The 8324-nt window shown below is 39.9% G+C and overlaps 2 non-coding genes across 2 annotated transcripts; one reads left to right on the top strand and one right to left on the bottom strand.

Moving 5' to 3' along the window:
• Positions 1–214: 214 nt before the first annotated feature.
• Trnal-caa (transfer RNA leucine (anticodon CAA)) lies at positions 215–289 on the bottom strand. Its single transcript has one exon. It is a non-coding gene; the product is annotated as a tRNA-Leu (tRNA).
• Positions 290–611: 322 nt separating this feature from the next.
• On the top strand, positions 612–686 carry Trnal-caa (transfer RNA leucine (anticodon CAA)). The gene has a single exon. It is a non-coding gene; the product is annotated as a tRNA-Leu (tRNA).
• The last annotated feature ends 7638 nt before the right edge of the window (positions 687–8324 follow it).

The following is an 8324-nucleotide window of genomic DNA, read 5'->3' as shown; positions in this document are numbered from 1 at the left end:
AGCGTTCAGGCTGATAGGAGAGTTATGCACAGACTGGAAAGTCATCTGTATCTGGGCACAAAAATTGCAGCAATCAGTGAAAGTCTTAATCATCATACTACAGAGATGCAGGCGTTTGGCAGCATTATGCAAACAATAACTGTAAACAGAATGAGATATTCACTCTGCAGCGGAGTGTGCGCTGATATGAAACTTCCTGGCAGATTAAAACTGTGTGCCCGACCGAGACTCGAACTCGGGACCTTTGCCTTTTGCGGGCAAGTGCTCTACCAACTGAGCTACCGAAGCATGAATCACGCCCGGTACTCACAGCTTTACTTCTACCGGTGGTAGAGCACTTGCCCGCGAAAGGCAAAGGTCCCGAGTTCGAGTCTCGGTCGGGCACACAGTTTTAATCTGCCAGGAAGTTTCATATCAGCGCACACTCCGCTGCAGAGTGAAAATCTCATTCTGGAAACATCCCCCAGGCTGTGGCTAAGCCATGTCTCCGCAATATCCTTTCTTTCAGGAGTGCTAGTTCTGCAAGGTTCGCAGGAGAGCTTCTGTAAAGTTTGGAAGGTAGGAGACGAGGTACTGGCAGAAGTAAAGCTGTGAGTACCGGGCGTGAGTCGTGCTTCGGTAGCTCAGTTGGTAGAGCACTTGCCCGCAAAAGGCAAAGGTCCCGAGTTCGAGTCTCGGTCGGGCACACAGTTTTAATCTGCCAGGAAGTTTCAATAACTGTAAAGCTCCATGAAATAGAAGAAACTGTGGAATTCATTAACAAAGCTCTTACTTACCATACATGGAAATGCAGACATTGGGTATCGAAAGGCAAGCTGTAACTTCATAGGTCCATGAAAAACAAGAAATTTTTAAGATACAAAACAAAATTCTCCAGTAAATATTAAGGGGAAAGACGATCATGAGGAAAGCATCATTACACTTTTGCTGTTAATCGGCATAGTAAAATTAAATGTCAAGAAGACAGAAAAAAACTGTTTAGACATACTGAGAGAGACTATACAGGAAGATTCACAAAGTTTTGCAAATATTTTAAGATGTTATTCTACAAGTAAAACTATAGAAAAAATTCATATAAACTTATGTCCACAAATTTTTAGTTATGTAGTTATGGCTAATAAAAGATTTTGCATGAAATGTAGCAACTTTGTTAATATGAAGTCATCGAAAAACTATATGAAATTAAAGTAAAGCACGATTTCCATTTATTTTGTTGTTATTGGTCTGGTGAATCTAATAAAACATGTCCCAGATATTTTTGACAAGTTCTGGAGTGTATGCTTGAACACATACTCTCTGGATTCTGTCTTCTCTTATAACATGCTTGGGTTTCTGTGGGATGCAATGTTGCAATATAGGCATGCTGGCCTCAACCTTTTGACCTATATTGACATACTACTGTTTTTCGAATGTAGGAATCACAGGGAACTATGCTTGTACAGTTAACCTAAGGCGAATAACCCGTGAATGAGTAAGGTGGAGTACAGTGCTTCTGATGATGAATTGAGTTGCATCATTTACTTGGACATGAATAACTTATAAGGAAACATCATGCAGCGATCCCTGCTGATTGGAGGGTTCCAATTGATATCCAATGAAGATGACCTCATTAGATTAGAGAAAGAAATGAAAGGTGTGTCTGCTAGTCTGCTAACACTGATACGGGAGGCAGACCTCGAATATCCCAGTGACTTGTATCATGCGCACACTGATTTGTCAGTATGCTTGGAGCACTTGGTCATATGTAATGGTACCATTTACAAACTGAGGGCCCCTCTGGCTAATAAGCAGAGACAATCCATCCACTGCTGTGATCTCCAGCAGTGCCTAGATTTGGGAATGAAACTTGTTACTATAAGCACGTAATCTCCTTTAACCAGAGTTCCTGGTTGAGGGAATATATTGATTTCAATACCGAAAAGAGGGTTCTCAGGATGTAAGACTTTGAAAAGGATTTAAAAAAATTAATGAACAACGCGATTTTGGCGACAACTCTGCAAAATGTTGGAGAATACCGCAGTATCTGTCTACTTTAGCGTTGTGAGTGGCATTATAGAGCACAAGATTATATCCCTTGGTAAAATTTTTTAAGTTGGCCACAAACTTCAATAAAGGACTAGTCGCTCTGGAGATGGCTGAAGTCTTGGTTCAGCTTAGAAAGCTTTTTTATGTCAGTATGTGTGTGCAGGACCTCTTCAAAATGGTTCAAATGGCTCTGAGCACTATGGGACTTAACATCTGTGGTCATCAGTCCCCTAGAACTTAGAACTACTTAAACCTAACTAACCTAAGGACATCACACACATCCATGCCCGAGGCAGGATTCGAACCTGCGACCGTAGCAGTCGTGCGGTTCCAGACTGCACGCCTAGAACCGCTAGACCACCGCGGCTGGCAGGACCTCTTCAAACTCCACATGTACTGCTTTCATTACAAGTTGGCTAAGCAGCAATTTGCTAATCCAAAGTTAATTTATATGGGTACAGACATTTTTTCTCTACTAAGTACATATCTGCAGTCCATATGAAGCTATTAGGTGCCATCCTGAGAAATTCGACACATTCGGATTCGCGGCCGATATTCCTTACAATATAACACCAAAAAACAATGATCCATAGAGTTATAAAATTACCACTGACCTGAGGTGAAATCCACAAAGAGATGTCAATACTAAAGCAGATTGCTAATACAAATGATTATAATCCTAACGACATAGTTTTTTTGTTTAATAAGCTACAACATTCGTATGGCACTTCTGACAAAATAAATAAATCATTTAAAAATACCGAATTGCCAATAGCTTTTGCCACCAATAACTTGCTTCAGAATAGACTTAGACATATCATTGGTCTAAATGACATCAAATATCAAAATTCTTATGTAATGATTGTGTAAAACAATATATTGGACAAACAGGTCGCAATTTTGCTGTACATTCTAAAGAACACCCCTCAGGTACTAGTCGAGGTAAATCTTTATTGGGCCATCATTTAAAAGACTGTGATCACTCTGAAGGGTCAATCCAAATTATTTCTGCATCACCATTACTTTACACAATATTATACGAATTTATAACCATTTCGAGTCTAACACGAGACGTAATGGAGCTCTCTATATCTAAAACCTTATGATACCCATTGTGTCTAAATAACATGAATTGCTTGTCATAGGTAGTTCTGAATGTGTGTATGTATGTGCAGATACTTTTTTTTCTGCATACTGTGTGTACCAATGTGTGTGAAAGTGGTTTTCCTACCACTGCTGTTGTAAATATACTGTAAATAAAAAATTTCAGTACTCTCTCTACTAGTAATCAGTGTTTATCTCTGCACACATTTAGTAAATACAGACAAGTGACCAAATAACGTTTTGTAAATTTATATCGTAAATATGAAACGAAATTATCAAAGAATTTTTTTGGTCAATGTACTATAAATAAAAAATACCAAAGAATTTTTTTCTGACTTCGTACTGTAAATATGAACTAAAAAGTGTATGTATACGAATAATAAAAACTGTTCTTCTTCGTTTGTGAAATACTCCCTCTCTAAGCCTATGAGTTCTTTTTATGTGTGGATGATGAAATGAGTCAGAAAATTAAAAAAAATCATTTTTGAGCATAATATTTTTGTTAGTATCTCAAGTATCTCATACATATTCATTTGCAGTACAGGTCAGAGAGTTCATGTTTATACACTTTGAATTCAGCTTGGATTTCTTTTAATTCTACAAGGGCAATTACTTACATTGGTATCTCCGCTATATATTCAGCGTCCACACTTACAGTATCAACTATTATAAATCATGGGCAGATGTAGAAGACACCTATTAATCCATTGATCTAGCAAGCCGAACTTCACTTTGTTGGTGTGCAAATATGTAATAGTCATGGAATGTTGCTTCAACATATTGCTGGCAGCGACACAGTTTGCCTGACACAGTCATTAATTCACATTACGGGACACGTAAATGCACCACACTTGAATGTTTGATGTATATGGCTGGACAATCAGCTCTTAACTCGAACATTACCTCTCCATACACGTCCACTACTGCTGCTTCTCCTTTTAACATCCTGGCATTAATCAGTGTAAGTAAAGAACTATACTCATCAGTTATTTTTCTTTCAGTGTACTCAATCCTGCCACACAAGTAGTATAATATAAGCAACGTATAGCACACTTTATTACGCCTTCGCAGCACATTCTCTATTTCGAAAACAATTTCGAAGTTCCTGTCTGGCGTTAGCCGCACATACACATGATTTGAAGCACTTTCTGTTAAACTGTACATACTAGCAAAGAGCAGTGGCAGCATTCTGCAAGTAGTAGCACTCGACTGCAGTTTCGATGCTTCTGCTGCTGGATAAGGCCGATCGAACGCCAGCAGGTCCTGGAGCTCAAATTCAGATTGATGCTGCTGTGATTGTTGCTGGTCAAACGCCAGTATGTCGGGGAGCTCAGCTGCTAATGCTGCTGTTGCCGTTGGTGACCGTGTGGAGTCATGCAGTTCTGCAACAATAATAAAAAAATAATGTAAGTATATATGCACACATACATAATAACAGCAGCAATAATAATGTGCAAGTACTTACTTTCAAATGCAGTCTTGTTATTATTCTTCCTGACTACCTGTTGCTGCTGAGTGCGCTTCATGATGATTACTGCTTGAAGTACTGGACAATAGTAGTGCTGATGCTGCTCAGGCATCCCCAGTTTTAGGAGATCATTGGCCGAAAGGCGTCATACTCAATCGCTTTTGCCCCCCCCCCCTCCAAACACTAGATCGCAGGAGGGGGCGGGGGAGGGACCGGGGAGTGTGGGAGGGAGCGACAGAGAGGGTCCAGAGAGAGACAGAGCACAATTACGTATGACACCAATTAGGGACCAATTAATTAAGTTGTTATCTCATCAGGAGTCAGGAATCACGACTGTAAATTACATGAAAATATCCTGGAAAACGCCTTGTCATATTGCTATTGGTGTATCAAAGCAGACTATCCAATGTGTCTACAACCATATAACACGGCGTAAGAACAGTGATCGTAAAATGACATTAACCGACAGGTCCTAGAGACGAGTTTTACGCCTTATCACTGACAGTCGCTTTCACACCTATCAGTAATTGTGCAGTCAGTGAATACAGGTCCATCTATAACTGTTTTCGAGTGAATATTTGCAGGAGAACTACGTGCAATGGACATTAGGATTCGGATACCCCGGAAAAGACAGTTGTTCAGGAACGTCACATAAAGTTGCATTTCTTCACGGGACCAAACAACACGAAAACTGGACAACAGCTGATTGGAGGTGTCTAGTGTGATCTGACGAGTGGAACCTTTTTGTCGCCCAACTGGATTTTATCAAGTCTAGAAGCGGAGTTTTACGGTGTTAACGCGATTATTTTTTTGTTCTATGTGCTTATTACTACTGTTTAGGACGCATGAGCGTCGCTTCTACAGTACAGCAAGTGTTTCTACATTCGTGCTCGAAAGTACAGAAGAGTATCGTCAACATGAAAGTGAAATGAGAAAAGCCTACGTTACGAGAAGCATAGTCTCTCCCCAATCTTTAGTCACGTCAGTCCGCTGTGTTCCCGTGTCGTTTTGAGGAGCATATTTTCTCACACAATCTTCGTTGACACCCTAAGGTTTACCACGGTCATGAAACCAAGAAGATTTTATTGAAATTGTATTAAATTTAGTGGAAGGAAGTGCTCTCTGTTTCGAATAGGCAATTTGTTCAAAGATTAGGAAAAGCAGGGAATTAGACCCACATTATCTCAATCATGTTGTAGTTTTGTTACAGGCAGTGCAGTGTCTTGTTGAAGGTTAGAATGTAATGACATAAAGACGCCCTTTGCAGTCGTTTATTCAGAGAAGAATCGTGCAATGGCTTGAAATCAAAGAAACAGTGTGCATTATCAGCAATGTCGAACATGTCATGAAGTGTCATTTCAGGGCTTGGTCGAATTTTCCAAGACACACGAAATATTTGTGTAGGGTGAGATAAATTTCGACGAAGAAGCACTATTTTACTGCAGAGCGTATATGTGGCCTTAGCTGCATTACAAAATGCAACGATGTGGGAAATTCAAGTATCTGCAGAGTTACAGCTGATCCAGAGTTGCAGGTTACCAAAGAACTTAGTATTGGAGGGCCAGTGGAGCTTATCAGTCTAACAGACGTCAGTAGAGGGGATATGCAGGTCCTCGAATGAAGGGTCCATTTTTATGCCTATGTAAACAAACCAACCGCTTGGCGTAGCTCCCTTACGTAAACAAAGGGATCATTTGGGCTCTTAGTTTTGTATATTTAGGGTCTAATTAATAGTCCATAACTGTCATTTTTATTTTCATTGTTTATGGTCCAAGATGACCACCAAACAGAGTATTTGCATTCATGTTTACGCAGGTTTCAAAATAGTTTAAGCCTAAGCTGATAACTGTCATTTTAATGACTACAATTAATGCAATTAATGTTTACCCTTAGTTACCATAATTTGTTATGCAAAAATGCTGGCCTCCCCCCCCCCCACTCATTTAGTTCGTTCTTATTGACCCCCTCCTCCACCAGTCCTCCTCCCCCCCCCCCCCCCAATCACCACCACCACCACCAACACCACTCTTCAGGTAGCCACCATTACGAGACACCCTGTACTACGGCCAGAATCAACACCATCATATTCAGGTGATATTTACAATTCTAGAGACACGCGTAAATGTTAAACAACTAGCGCCACAATTCAACCCAATACTTCAACAATTAGCACACGGCCACACGACAACAAATATGCCCTTGTTACTATGCCATATTCCTGTTTTAGAAACCTCTGGCTATCCTTACACTGTACTATTATAGCAAATAACGACATGAACGCTCCCACACTAGACTAGGAGACTATGTACTTTATTATAGAGAACAAATATCTTCCATGATGACACTACACTCATCTGGAGAGCGGTGGGGTGAAAAATGGCTCTGAGCACTATGGGACTTAACATCTGTGGTCATCAGTCCCCTAGAACTTAGAACTACTTAAACCTAACTAACCTAAGGACATCACACACATCCATGCCCGAGGCCGGATTCGAACCTGCGACCGTAGCAGTCCCGCGGTTCCGGACTGAGCGCCTAGAACCGCTAGACCACCGCGGCCGGCGGGTGGGGTCAGTTCCACCCACTTGCAACACTACTGGCACAGTAACTGAGTCAGCCAGCCAGCCATGGCCTGAGGAGTGATGCATGCAGTGCCCCACTGCAGCACCTCCTTCTTTGGATAAACGAATATCTCACAGGAGCTAGCATCTCTGCCATCGCCTCTTGCTCCCATGTTCATAGCAATAAAATGGGCTGACAGTGTAGCTGTCAGTAAGGTACTTGCACTTTGAAACTTCAAAATTAGATATAAAGAGTACACCAGAGAAAGTGACAACAACCTATCTACATTTTTTCAACATTTACAAGCAGGGAAACACTATGTAAAACCCATAAGCACTAGAAATCCTCTATATTACGCAAAAGGGAACATCGTTGAACATCCTTGAGGGAATAGAGATATATTCACATATTCACATGCATACAGCAACCCAAAAAATTTGCTGAGCGAACAAACCGACCTAAAGCACAAAAAGTATGTAGAAAACTTTCACATTATACATCGCGAAAACGGTTAAAATAATAATATCAGTGACTCTAAACAACACATATCCATAGTAACAGCGATAACATGAGTAGTGTAAAACAGAGACAGAACACCAACATAAATCATAGAGAACAAAAATTACTACAAAAAATTAAAACGTAAAATAAAACTAACTTTAGGCAAAAACATAATTAGAAACAATTCTATATGAAAAACAATAATAATAAACAACTGAATTTCACGCATTACTTATTTATAACGGTAACTATATAAACATGTAACATCGCTGAACCACTGTCTTCCAACTGTCAGAAAAGTAGCATATTTGGCAAACAAGTAACATCTGATATACAACTCCACTCTACACCTGTGAGAAAGTAATAATTCCAAAACAGACAGGACATGACAGCAACGATGTTACGTGTAAGGTAAAACATCTAATGACACACTATAAATTTTCAGATCATAGTTACAAAACCATTATATTAAGACTATCGCTTATATTTGTATTTACAGAGCACCTGACAATTTCAATTTGCCGACATGTGCTCATTGTGAATGAGATAAAATACAAGCAACTTACATAGCATTGTAGCTGGATATTATTCGTAAGTAATCATGTCATTAAAGGACATATTTTGCACTGGGAGCCCAAAAGAACAAAAGTTAATAGAAAGTGGT

The sequence above is a fragment of the Schistocerca serialis genome, chromosome 3 (assembly GCF_023864345.2).
Source record: "Schistocerca serialis cubense isolate TAMUIC-IGC-003099 chromosome 3, iqSchSeri2.2, whole genome shotgun sequence".
In the NCBI taxonomy this organism is placed as follows: Eukaryota; Metazoa; Arthropoda; class Insecta; order Orthoptera; family Acrididae; genus Schistocerca; species Schistocerca serialis.
The sequence above is the reverse complement of the archived record's forward strand: the minus strand, read 5'-3'. Positions and strand labels throughout refer to the sequence as shown.